The following is an 11,571-nucleotide window of genomic DNA, read 5'->3' as shown; positions in this document are numbered from 1 at the left end:
AGGCTGGACAGTCGCTCCCGGGTGAACTACAGGCTGCAGTGCCTGGCGTGGCTGGACGCAGAGCCAGCACCGGCCACCTGGAACAGCCAGCTGCCACCGTGCCCCTGCTCCCAGCCCCAGGCAGAGCTGGACCCCCGCTACCGCCGGAGCAGAGGTGCCAAGCATGGCCCCCAGGGCCAGCTGCGGGATGGGGGGACGGCAGGGGGTCCCCTCCTGCTCTGGGGGTGGCCACAATCCCCCCACACCATTTCAGGCCCGGCGGACCCCTCCGTGAGGATGCTGCGCACTGCGTCCCCCAGCCCAGCCGGAGCCGGGGTGCGGTGTCTGTACCAAGATGGGAGCTTGCTCGAAGGCTGGCAGGAGAGAGCATGGAGCCTGCCCATCCGCCCCGCTGCTGGTAACTGGGCACCGGTGCTCCCTCACCCTAAAACACCCCGAGCACCGAGCGCTCTGCAGGTGCAGCGGGGACCCCCACACCCCCCAGCGCCCGGTCGCCTTCCTCTGCAGACAGGGAGCTGGAGGCATTCGACTGGTGCTGCCGGCGCGTGGGGAAGCCCCTGTTATGTGCCAGGTTTGCTGAGAAGAGACCGAGGGTCGGCTGCGAGGGATACGTGCCGCCCACCCCCGGTGAGTCCCCAGGGCTCTGCCTCCTCTGTGCCAGGGTACGGAGTGGGTGGCACAGCGGTACGCGGACCCCATGCATTAACCACACTTTGCAGCATGCCGGTGGGGAGTGCTGAGCCCAGCGCAGCGCCGGGGGCTGCTCTCCTCCATGCAATGACACCAGCATTTGCTTTTCTTCCTCCTCCCAAAACGGCTCCGTCTGCTTTGGACCCCAGCTGGTGCTTTTGGGGACCCCCACATCACCACCCTGGATGGACTCACCTACACCTTCAATGGGCTCGGGGACTTTGTCCTGCTGCTGGCCAGTGATACCCAGACCAGCTTTGTGCTGCATGGGCGCACGGTCCAGACTGGCACGGCCCAAGCCACCAACTTCATGGCCTTCGCTGCCCAGTATATCTCCACCACCACCACCACAACGGTGAGTAGGAGCGACCTGGGTATCAGTTTGAGCTTCTAACAGGAGAGATGCCTCTGGCAGGTTGGGCATCGCCTCTGCATCACCTACAAGTGGCCGGGACCCAAGGAGCATCCCCTCTCCTTTTCCTGCCACCTCCCATAACCCCAGCAAAGTGCTAATAGCGGAGGGTTGGACTAAGATTAACGAGACACAACTCTAACACCTCTTGCAAGCTGGTCAGCAAGGGCCTGGAGCTCTGCAGGAACATGGTCTGCTCCACCCTCTTCATTGCACAACCTTCACCCTGACCACCAGTCTCCTCCAGACACGTTACACAAGCGCGTACTCTTCCTTGCTTTGCAGAATTGCTCCCCACACCCGTTGCAGTAAGCAAAATCTCCTGGTGTCACCAGAAGCAGCTGTTGAGCAGCGTGAGGAGGGGGCTCAGAGCCTGGAGCCCCCCAGCACAGCTCTCCACGCTGCCACGGTCAGCAGAGCAGCGGTGGTGGCCTGTGCATGTCCCATGCCAGCAGTGATGGGGGGCAACTTGCTGTCCTCTTCTGTGCAACCATCAAAGCTGCTTTATCATTTGCTTGCTGGGGTGAAGAGCATGCCAACATGGCCTCCGGGGCTGAGCCTCTCTGCCGGGGCTGGAAGAGGACAGGGTTTAGCTTGAGTGTCCCCAGCATGGGGGGATGGCAGGAAGGGACAAGCAGAGGGACTGACTGGGACATCTGCCATGATTTGCAGGTTGAGTGGACCTTGGGGAGCCAGGGTGACATCCAAGTCCTCCTGAACAATGAAACCATCCAGTTTTCCTATTCCCAAGGTGAGCAGGATGTGCTGTTAGATGTTAAATGTATCGGGGGGGATGAGAGGTGTCCCCATCCCATGGGCACCAGCCCTGCCCAGTGCAAAGGCTGCCATCCTGAGCTCCATCAACTGTCTCCCACCTGCACCCTGTCTCTGACTTGGCTGGGGTGGATGGGGAGCACTCCCCTCCCCAAATTCAGGCGCATCATTTCAGACCCCAGCCTTGCAGGGACTCTCCCTCTGTGCTCTCCTTCTCTTGCAGACATGGGTGCCAAGGTGTACTACAGCCCCGGTGTCCTGCTGATCAACGCCTCCTCCGTCACGGCCATCTTCGATGGAGCCATCGCCGTCTCCATCTCAGCCGCCTCCGGGATCCTTAGTGTGGTCTGCAGCCTGCCCGATCACTACCGCAACAGCACCAAGGGTCTCCTGGGTGAGGACTTCTGGCACCGCTGCAGAGCCAGGGTGCAAAGTTCCCTTCCCACCCTGAAGCAGGCTGGAAAACACTGGGGGAACATGCTTGTGAGGGCAGGGACCCTGGGTCTAAACTAAACACTGGCCAGCACCAGAGAGGAGGTCAACCCCGGCATGGGGGACTCCAGTCCTCTGGTGATGCTCCACCAGGTGTGTGGGACCATGACCCCGCAGATGACTTCCAGATGCCAAATGGTACCAGCATCCCTGTGAACAGCAGCGAGGAGGAGATCTACAGCTACGGGATGACCTGTAAGTCCAGGCTTGGGATCCACCTTGATGACCCCCCCGTTCCTGCACCTTCTGGCCATGTTTTGGCTGGAGACATTTAGACACTTGCCTGAGCAAAAGTGATGCCAGGGAAGCCCTTTGGTCTCCTTACTGCTCCGTGGAAATGAGCCCTAAAATATAACAAACCTTAAAAACCCAAGGCCATACCCACGTTGTGCTCTCTTGCAGGGGCTGTTGGAGAGCACAGTCTGTTTGCTCAGCCTCTGGACTTACCGGTAATGAACTTCACACCCATCTTCTTGTCTCGGCTGCGGCAGGAGAATGAAAGCCAATACCAGCTGGCAGCTTCACAGTGCCGTGGCAGCAAGGAGTGCATCTACGATTCGCTGAGCACAGGGGACGTGGCCCTGGGCCTGGCCACCCAGAGCCTCGCAGCCGAATTCCAGCAGAAGAAGACAGTACTCAGTAAGTGGAGCAGATCCTCACCTCCGAGAGGGCATGGCTTGGGTAACCGGGCAGTGCCCTGCTCCCTCCCTGGGCTCTCTTGCTCCATGTGAGGCAGGAGAGAAGTCACCAAGGTCTTGGAGTTGCATTGCCCGGCTGGCTGGTCTCCAAGCCTGGGAGATGCCACCATGCTGTACAACACGAGGGCCTTGTCGGTGGGTGGTCATGGCAGCATCTGCCTGGGGTCCCATCCTCACTAGGAGGGACTCAGAGCCAACGGGTGCCACGGCCATGTAGCAAACAACCAGCCATGTGCTGGGCTGCTCTTTCCTCAGACGCCTTCCCTCCCGTCATCACCGGTGACGCATCGCTCATGGCCTTCAGGACAGAAAGGGTCAGGAGGCAGTACCGTGCCATGGGGGCGGGCGCACGCTTTGTCCCCCACCTCTCGCTGGAGCTCAACATATCAGGTAAGGAAGGAGAGATGGGGCGGCTGGGATGGGATGGGGGGACACCGACCACCCAGCCCCTTTCCTCTGCCACCTCCTCTAACTCCCACCTCTCCCCCCGGCAGAGAGCGGCACGCTGACGTGGGAGCCCCGTGGGATGGCCCCACTCACTGTCAACCTGGAGGCTGTCGGGTCCAACAACCTCTCCGCCCTCCTCCAGCTCCACTTCACCCTTTGCAGCTGCAGCAGGAGCCAGGAGTGTGACTACAGTGACACCGTCACCCTCGGGGGGTCCTCCCTGCAGGTAGCGTGCTGGAAAGCTCCTCCGGTGCCACACCGTGCCTGTCCCCATGCCAGCCACACTGGCTGTCTTCTCTGTCCACCCGTCCTCCTCGTGTCCCCTAAGCCAGTGTCACCATCCCCTTCCCAGCTGGCAGCCTGCAGGTGCGAGGGCGGCTACTCGGGTCCCTTCTGCCAGGACCCTCCGGACCCCTGCGCCCAGGGATGCTTCCCCGGCGTGGGCTGTGACTCGCACACCGGCTGCGGCCCCTGCCCGGCTGGCCTGACCGGCGACGGACGGCACTGCTCAGGTGATGAGGGCTCACCACGGCCACCGGGAACCTGGGGTGCCCGCGGGACCCCGGCAGAGGTATTTCTTCTGGTGCCACGCTGCATTGCCTCGGCAGATATGGACGAGTGCGCGCAGGGGACAGCATGCCCGGGGAATGCCACCTGTACCAACACGGTGGGCAGCTACATCTGCTCCTGCCCGGCCGGCGAGGAGGGTGAGTGCAGGCACCCTGGCAGGCATGGTTCTCGTCCCCATCACCCCACGGGCCTCCGTGGAGGAGGGCTCCCATGGGACCCAAACTAGCCGAGAGGAGAGGAGAGGAGGGGAAGCTGGCTGAGCTCTGTACCCAAGCCCTTGCTATCCTCAACAGGAGGGACCAGAGTCCGGCCACCCCTCGTGCTCCCAGGCTGCAGATCTCACTAATCTGCCAGGAAGGGAAACTTTTCCCGTGCAATTTTTCTCTTTCTGGAAAAAAAAAATCTCATCCCATCAAAGTTCAAATGCACATGCGGAGGTCGGGGGGGCTAAACTCAAATCCTGTTTTCAGATGGCTGTGGTGGGGTTGGGGTGATGGCTTTTGCTCCTGTTTTAATGCAGTAGGCTGGGATTTCACAAGGGCAAAAGGCTCCAGCTGGGAGGAGGGGCTTTTCCTTGAGCATCTGAATTTACACTAAAAGTCCTAACGCATAAAAAAAGAAACCCCAAAACTTGGAAGAAAGGCATTGCAGAGCGGCTGAGGATGGGTCAGTGCGCTGGGGCTCTGCCGCTGCAGCCAGGCTCACGCCTCCACCTGACCTGTCCCGCAGGCGAGGGGCCAGGCTGTGGCTCGGCTTGCGGCTCCCGCTCCTGCCCCGAGGGCTACTGCAGCAACGGGGGACGCTGCCGCTTGCAGCCCACCACCTGCGCCCCTTCCTGCGCCTGCCCCCCGGCTTTCACCGACCAGCGCTGCCTGGTGGCGGGGGGGGATTTTCGGCCGCTGCCCAGCACAGGTGGGTGCCTGTGCCCGGTGGGGGGTGAACCCCAACCCTGCTCACCCCAGTCCTGGGATGCCAGAGCCACCGCTGCTGCTTCCCCCGGCAGATCTCCCCCGGAGAAGTGTCTGGCTGAGGGTCAGGACGCTGCGAAACGCCACTGCCAGGGAAGTCGACAGCAGCGTACGTCACCGGAGGGGATGGTCTCGGGGAGCGGGACGCACCGGCACACCAGGCAGCATGGCAGCCTGGGGTGCCCGTGCCATTGTGTGCCCCCTCCCGCGGGATCCCTGGGGATCCAGCGGATCCGCAGGGCCGGAGGGAGGCAGCACCAGCCGCGTGATGTCAGCTGCGGCCTTGGCCGTGTGCCAGGTCCCCAGCGCATGAACGAAAGGCCAGAGCAGCCCTTGGGGCTTGGCCGTGGTGCCCGCATCGCCCTTCAGCCTCTCCCCGTGCTGGTGCCGACCTGCTAACTCCCCTAACTCCCTCCCACTCTCCCTGCCACAGGTCTCAGCCATCCTGGGCTCCCTGGAGGTGAAGGCTTTCCAGAGCAACACCAACATCACCCAGACGTGAGTTGGCTGCGGAGTGGCCCCTTGCCCACCCTAGGGAGCCGGTGGGGCAGGGCTGGGCATGGGGCCGCAGGGTTTGGGACTCAAAGGGCATTTCCCCCACCCCAGAGTCTGTTTTTCCAGCCCTGATGCTGGTAAGCTCTTGGAGACACAAGCCCCACGGCACCTTCCATCTCCTGCCTCGTCCCTTCTTCACCACCCCTCAAACGGGGAAACTGAGGCACGGGGAGGCTCGGTCACTCTGTGATGCAGCAGCAGCTCTGCCAGCAGCCCCGTCCTTTCCCGGCAGGACAGACAGCGATGGCTTCACCTTCGCGGTGGTGTCCGAGTTCGCCTATGACAGCCGCGGCACCGTCATCCGGTTCCTGAACGAGGACCTGCCGGGGGCCATCACCGGCGCCTTCAACAGGCGGCAGGGGCAGCGGGAGGCGGGCGCGCTCCTCCTCTTCCAGCGCCTGCACCGGGACAACATCACCGACCTGGTGAAGCGTGAGTTGCTCCCTGAGAGGAGCAGCCTGCTGTCCCCATTGTCCCCATCACCCTGCGTGCCCTGGGGTTCGGGTAACACCCGCGGGCGAGGCGGGTGGGCGGCAGTCCCCACCCCAGGCACGGATCCGGCTCAGGGAGACCTGGGAAAGCATCGAGGGGTGATGCTGCCGCATGGCTGAACCCGTGCCGTCCCTCCCCAGTGACGGTGGCTGAGCTGAGACGCTATTTCCCCTGCGGTCTGTATGGCTACAAAGGCTACCAGCTCCACTACGTGGGGACCGCTGGCTTCATCTGCATCTCCCCTTGCAAGATGGGCTACTGCCAGCATGGTGGCTGGTGCCAGCACCTGCCCGAGGGACCCACGTGCAGGTAGCAATGGCGCTGGGGATGGACAAGGCCACCGAGCACGGCCGTGACCCCCCATGGCATCACCGCTCCTCCCTCCCCATCTGCAGCTGCCTCCCCTTCTCCATCTTCTCCCCCACCGGCGCCCGGTGTGAGCAACTGGCCGTCAGCTTCGCTGCCTTCCTCGGCATCTTGGTGGGAGCCCTGGCTCTGCTCTGCCTCCTGCTCGCTGCCGCCTGCCTGGCCTCGCGCCTCTGCCGCCAGCACCGCCACCGGCACCGGGGGTGAGCCACGGGCTGGACCCACACAGGGGTGGGTGCTGCGAGTGCGGCAGGGGATGGAGGTTGGGTGTCAGGAAGAGCTTTGCCAACCCCAAAAAACTAGTGGAAAATCCATCTCTGGAAGGTCCACCACTAGTGGGACCCATCTGGCCCGGGGCAGGGGGAGCCTGCCCTGGGGAAGGGGCTGAGCCAGGTGGTCTTTTAGCATCTTCCAGCCCGTTCCCCAGTCATCTGCTGCACGGGGGTGCAATAATATCAGTGGGTTGAACACTACCTTCTCTTTTCCCCCATGTTAAGGAATATTTGCATTTCTTCCTCATCTCACCCAGTGCTCGGTTACAGACGGGCTTTCTATTTAATTTTAATTTGAATACCATCTAAATGATTTCCACTGCAATTCACGTTGCTCTGGAAAGATTTGGAGCAAGAAAAAGGCAGTTGCAGGATTGGACCTTGCTCTCCTGCAGATGAGAGGCAAGATGGCTGATGAGGTGCAAGGCTGGGGTGGGAGCGCCAGCATCTCCTTCCCTCCTCCCCAGCCCTTGGTCCTGGCGTGGCATCCATGCTCTGGGGAAGCTCAGCACCCCAAGCCCCCTGCACCGGTCGGAGCTGTGTCCTGCCCCTGCTGCCAGCTCCCTGCCGGCCCTGGAGCCAAGGCTCTCCGGGAAGTGCCTCTGTTCATTTGCGCTTGTGGCAAGGCTAGAAATTGCGTGTGCACAGCAACCGGGGCTTTTCCTCCTCTTGTAGCCTCATCTTGCCCCCACACTCAGTCACTGCTCCCCACTCCCATCCAACCCAGGCACCAGGACCAGGCAGGGGCTCTCCCAGCCCCCCCAACACATTGTGCCCTTTCTGCTCCCCCCCTCCTAGGGCCAAGGAGACCTTCTGGAGGCCATGGCCCTTCTCCTGTGAGTACATCTCTGCGAAATCCCCCCACCCCAGCTCTGCTTCACCCTGGTCTTCTTTGAGCTCTTCTCATCTTCCCTGCTCCAGCTCTGATGACGGCAGGAGAGCGGGCAGAGTCCGCCCACTCCCACTCCCCGGAAAGGCGTTGGGAACTGCAGCTCCAGGCCATCGACCCCTCAGTCCAGGTCTGCCCAGGGTTATTGTCCCCATGGGGGCTTGGAGTGGGGAGCCGTGGGCCGGGGACTGATGTCCTGGCCCCGTGTCTCAAAGATGCTCGGGAGCCGTGCCTCGTCCCGGAGCACCATGGACGCTCTGGCTTGCATTGGGGTCTGAGCTCGTTGCGAAGAGCAGAGCCCGTGCAGCGCCGACAGCACGGCGTGGCCTGTCCCTCCTTTACAGATAAGGATCCAGAGACCCCACATCAGGCGTCCGAGCCAGCCCCCCCAGCAGCCCTAGCCCACCACCAGTCCTGCCCCGGCACCTCCGGAGGAGCCAGCCGCTGCTGCCAGCCCCACCGCCCGCTTTTGGGGTCTCTGGCAGTGGTGCCCACGTGGAGGCAGAGGATGGGCGGCTGCCTTTTGCGGTCTGGTCTTTGTGGGAGGATTCACTCTGGAGGAGGTGCTTTTTTTGAATGAAAAATGTAGTTTTATGTTGGCTGGCCAAAGCAAGAGGATTTCACCCTCCCCTGAGGACCTGCAGAAGCAACTGGGATAGTCCTTGAGTGTGTCTGCACCAGGGTCTGCCCTAGTGCAATGTAACTGGACGTGGCAGAGCTGCTGATAGCAGACTTCGGTGAGGCAATGCAGCGATTATAACCCATTAGGAATAAAATAGAATAAACCAAAACTTAAGGCATGCTGCTGAGTTAAGTAAAGAGTAACCCCATGGTGCCCGTGTGCCAGCCCTGCTTCCCTGTCACCAAGCTCTCGAGTCCCTGCTTTCTGCTGGTCCTACCCACAGGGCCAAAGAGAAGACGGATGTAGCTTCTTTTGTTGCTCCGTCCCCTCATTCCCCCTGCAAAGCCACAAGTCTCCCTCACGGCTCTCCCCAGGCACCACTTGCAGTGGCTCAGGTCACACAGGCCAGGCCGCGGTCCCCGCAACCACCCCACAGCCCTTTGCCCCTGCTGTGGGGAGATGCTGTGCCCAAGGAGGGTGCATCAGACCCCGGCAGACCCCAGCTCCAGCCCCGCTGCCCCAGAGCCCAGCCGCAGCCCAGACCCTCACATCCCCAGCACCAGCTCGGAGGGCAGCAGCATCCTGCAATGTCGCTGTCCCCAACCTGTCCCCAACCTGTCCCCACCACCTCCCACCCAGTTCAGCAGAGGACGTGGCTGCCGCAGGATCAGTGATGCTCAGACACCTCGAAGGCTTTATTGAACAAACAAGATTTGACAAGGATTTTCTTCTTTTTTAAAGAAAGGCAGATGCCCTCTTATGCACAGAAAAATTATTTTTCTCCCAGCATTTCTGATCATGGGGTTGCATTTTGCCCTCACACACCCAGCAGAGGCATCAAGCAGCCTCTGGCTTGATCTGGAGAATCGCCCCTTCTCCTGGGCACAGGGCCTGGGGACCACTCGAGGAGGGACGGCGGGGGGACAGAAGTGGGGGACAAGACAGGACTGGCTCACAGGGCAAGCCTGGTGAGGGCTCGGCCGCCGTCGATCCCTGCAAGGTGCAAAACCCCATTCCCCGGGTGCTGGGGGGCCAACCTCACCCCGCAGCATGGGAGGCACAGCAGGATGCAGGGAGGACAGGGGGTGGTGGAGATGGTGGGGGGGTACCTGCCCACCTCCCCACCAGCAAGGAGGTGCCCATCAGCACCCTCTCAGCTGCAGCTGGGGAAGGGTGATTAAAGCAACTGACTTCTTGGGACAAGTCTGGGTTAGAAAAGTGAACTGGTGCCAGTGAAGGCAACTGCAGGCACCATCCAAGTGAGCTGCCCTGCATGGTGGACAGGGGTGATGGGTGCTGGGGGCAGTGGGGGGGCACAGGGGACGAGCGGGAACAAAGGACTCGGAGGATCAGCCGTGGCCTGGACCATGTCGCAGATGTGCAACCCCCAGTTACTTGTCCTCTCCATCTGCAAAGAAGAAGAAATGAGGATTGTCCAGCCACCTCCTCCCCGGGGGCCTGGGGTGAGCTGGGAGCCCCCGGGGAGTTTCCACGCGGGGAGGGATGGGGGCAGCAGGAAGCTGCTGGCGGAGAGGAGACCCCTGAGCCTGCTCACCATTCTGCTCCTCTGAGTCGCTCTCTGACTCCTCTGAGGAACCTGCTGGGGATTGCAAGCAAGCCCCACATCAGCTCACACCGACAACCGCATTAGCTGCCGTCCTCCTGCCCTCCCGGTGCTGTCACCCCCAGACTATGCCGGTGGTTATGTGCTGAGGGAGATGCCCACACCCAACCTCGCACAGCCCAGGGCACAGCACAACCCACACGTGAGCACCCCAGAACCCATCCCTCATCTGCCCCGGGGCTCTTCCTGCCTTAACCATGGGGTGGCTGGGATGTTCCCCCCAGCCCCGGGCACCAAGGTAGCATCACCCTGGCACGCACGGGCTGCAAACCCACCCGTGCCAGGTGACTGGTATCCATCACAGCCGATCTTTGGTCTCTTCTCGCTGTAGCGGGCACAGAGGCGGGCACTGCCCGCCTGGTTACAGCACCAGTCGTACAACTTCAGCTCCTGGTCTGGAGACAAAAATTAGCGTAAGGGGCTGAAGGGGAGAGGAGAGGGAGACAGGCTGGCTCTGGGCAGGCAGGGCGTTCGCCTTGGCTTTTGGCAGGTCCACGCTCCCACCGAGCGCAACAGCATGTCAGGAAATAGGTTGGCACGGAGATTAAAATGATTTACAGGCTACAGCAATGCCAGCCTCAGCCAGGGGACGCCAGGGCTGGCTGTGCTTACCGCGGTAGGGGGACGCCTGCCTGGAGGACCTCCAGTACCTCTCCTGCCGCCCTTCAATGAGCTGGCTCTGGCTGTCGTACAGGCAGCGCACGCCGGCGCCGTGCTGGTTGGGGGAGGCGGAGTGCAGCATGGAGACGCGGGCAGCCCACCAGCCTGCAACAGGGCAGCAGTGAGCCGCGGCACAGCTCGCCCCGGCCAGCATCCCTGCCCCGGTGCAGCTCTTCCCAGCGAGCATCCCTGCCCCGGTGCAGCTCTTCCCAGCGAGCATCCCTGCCCCGGTGCAGCTCTTCCCAGCCAGCATCCCTGCCCCGGTGCAGCTCTTCCCAGCCAGCATCCCTGCCCCAGGGCAACGAGCGGGGCCGGGGTTGGCTCCTTGTTATCCACCTCTCCCACCACATCACCCATGGTGCTACAGGCGGTTTGGAGAGACTGATGGAGACCATCCAAGTAGTCTCCCAAGGTGAGAGCCCGGTGCTGGGCAGTGTCCATCGCCCTGTCTCCACGCAGCTTAGACAGCTCCATCCAGTCCAACAAGACAGGGACGGGTCAGCCCTCGTACCTCCCCATTTTCCCTGTCTCTGCAAGGAAGGGCAGCCCTCCCTCATTTTCCTTGGGGTCCCCTGTCTGCCCAGCCAGGAGGGACCCCAGCCACCCTTGCAGGGGAGATGGTGAGGGAGAGCTCGGTGACGAGGAGGGTGGGGAAGCGGCGTGTCCACTTGCCTCCCCGGCTGCTTTTGAAGCGCGGGTCCTGCTGCCCTTGCTGCAGGGAGCAGGGGCAGGCAGGCAGGCCCTGGGTCCAAGCCCGCGGCTCCTGCTGCCGCCCTGTCCACGCCAGGCACTTCAGCCGGTAGTTGACGCCCACGCGGCTCTCCAGCTTGTAAATCCACAGCCCACGGAGGTCTGAGCGGGGAGAGAAACCATGAATTGCCACCTGCAGCCAAGGGGGCTGCAGCAGCAGTTTCTGCTCGAGGCGAGAGCCGAATGATGCTGATGCTGGAAGCTAAGCCTGTGTTGACCCCCAGCCATGGGACCCCATGCTTAACAGCCACCCAACAGCAGGGAAACAAGGGAAGAGGCTCTCGCCAAAG

The 11,571-nt window shown here is 62.2% G+C and overlaps 1 long non-coding RNA gene across 1 annotated transcript; it reads right to left on the bottom strand.

The window, feature by feature from the left end:
- Window positions 1–8,977: 8,977 nt before the first annotated feature.
- LOC142413037 (uncharacterized) lies at window positions 8,978–10,612 on the bottom strand. Its single transcript, XR_012776669.1, has 4 exons — window positions 10,484–10,612; window positions 10,147–10,266; window positions 9,803–9,847; window positions 8,978–9,655 (listed from the first exon to the last, which is right to left on the bottom strand). It is a non-coding gene; the product is annotated as an uncharacterized LOC142413037 (long non-coding RNA).
- Between the last annotated feature and the right edge of the window lie 959 nt (window positions 10,613–11,571).

This window comes from Mycteria americana, chromosome 7 (assembly GCF_035582795.1).
Source record: "Mycteria americana isolate JAX WOST 10 ecotype Jacksonville Zoo and Gardens chromosome 7, USCA_MyAme_1.0, whole genome shotgun sequence".
NCBI classification, from domain to species: domain Eukaryota; kingdom Metazoa; phylum Chordata; class Aves; order Ciconiiformes; family Ciconiidae; genus Mycteria; species Mycteria americana.
This window is presented reverse-complemented; position numbering and strand designations above follow the sequence as displayed.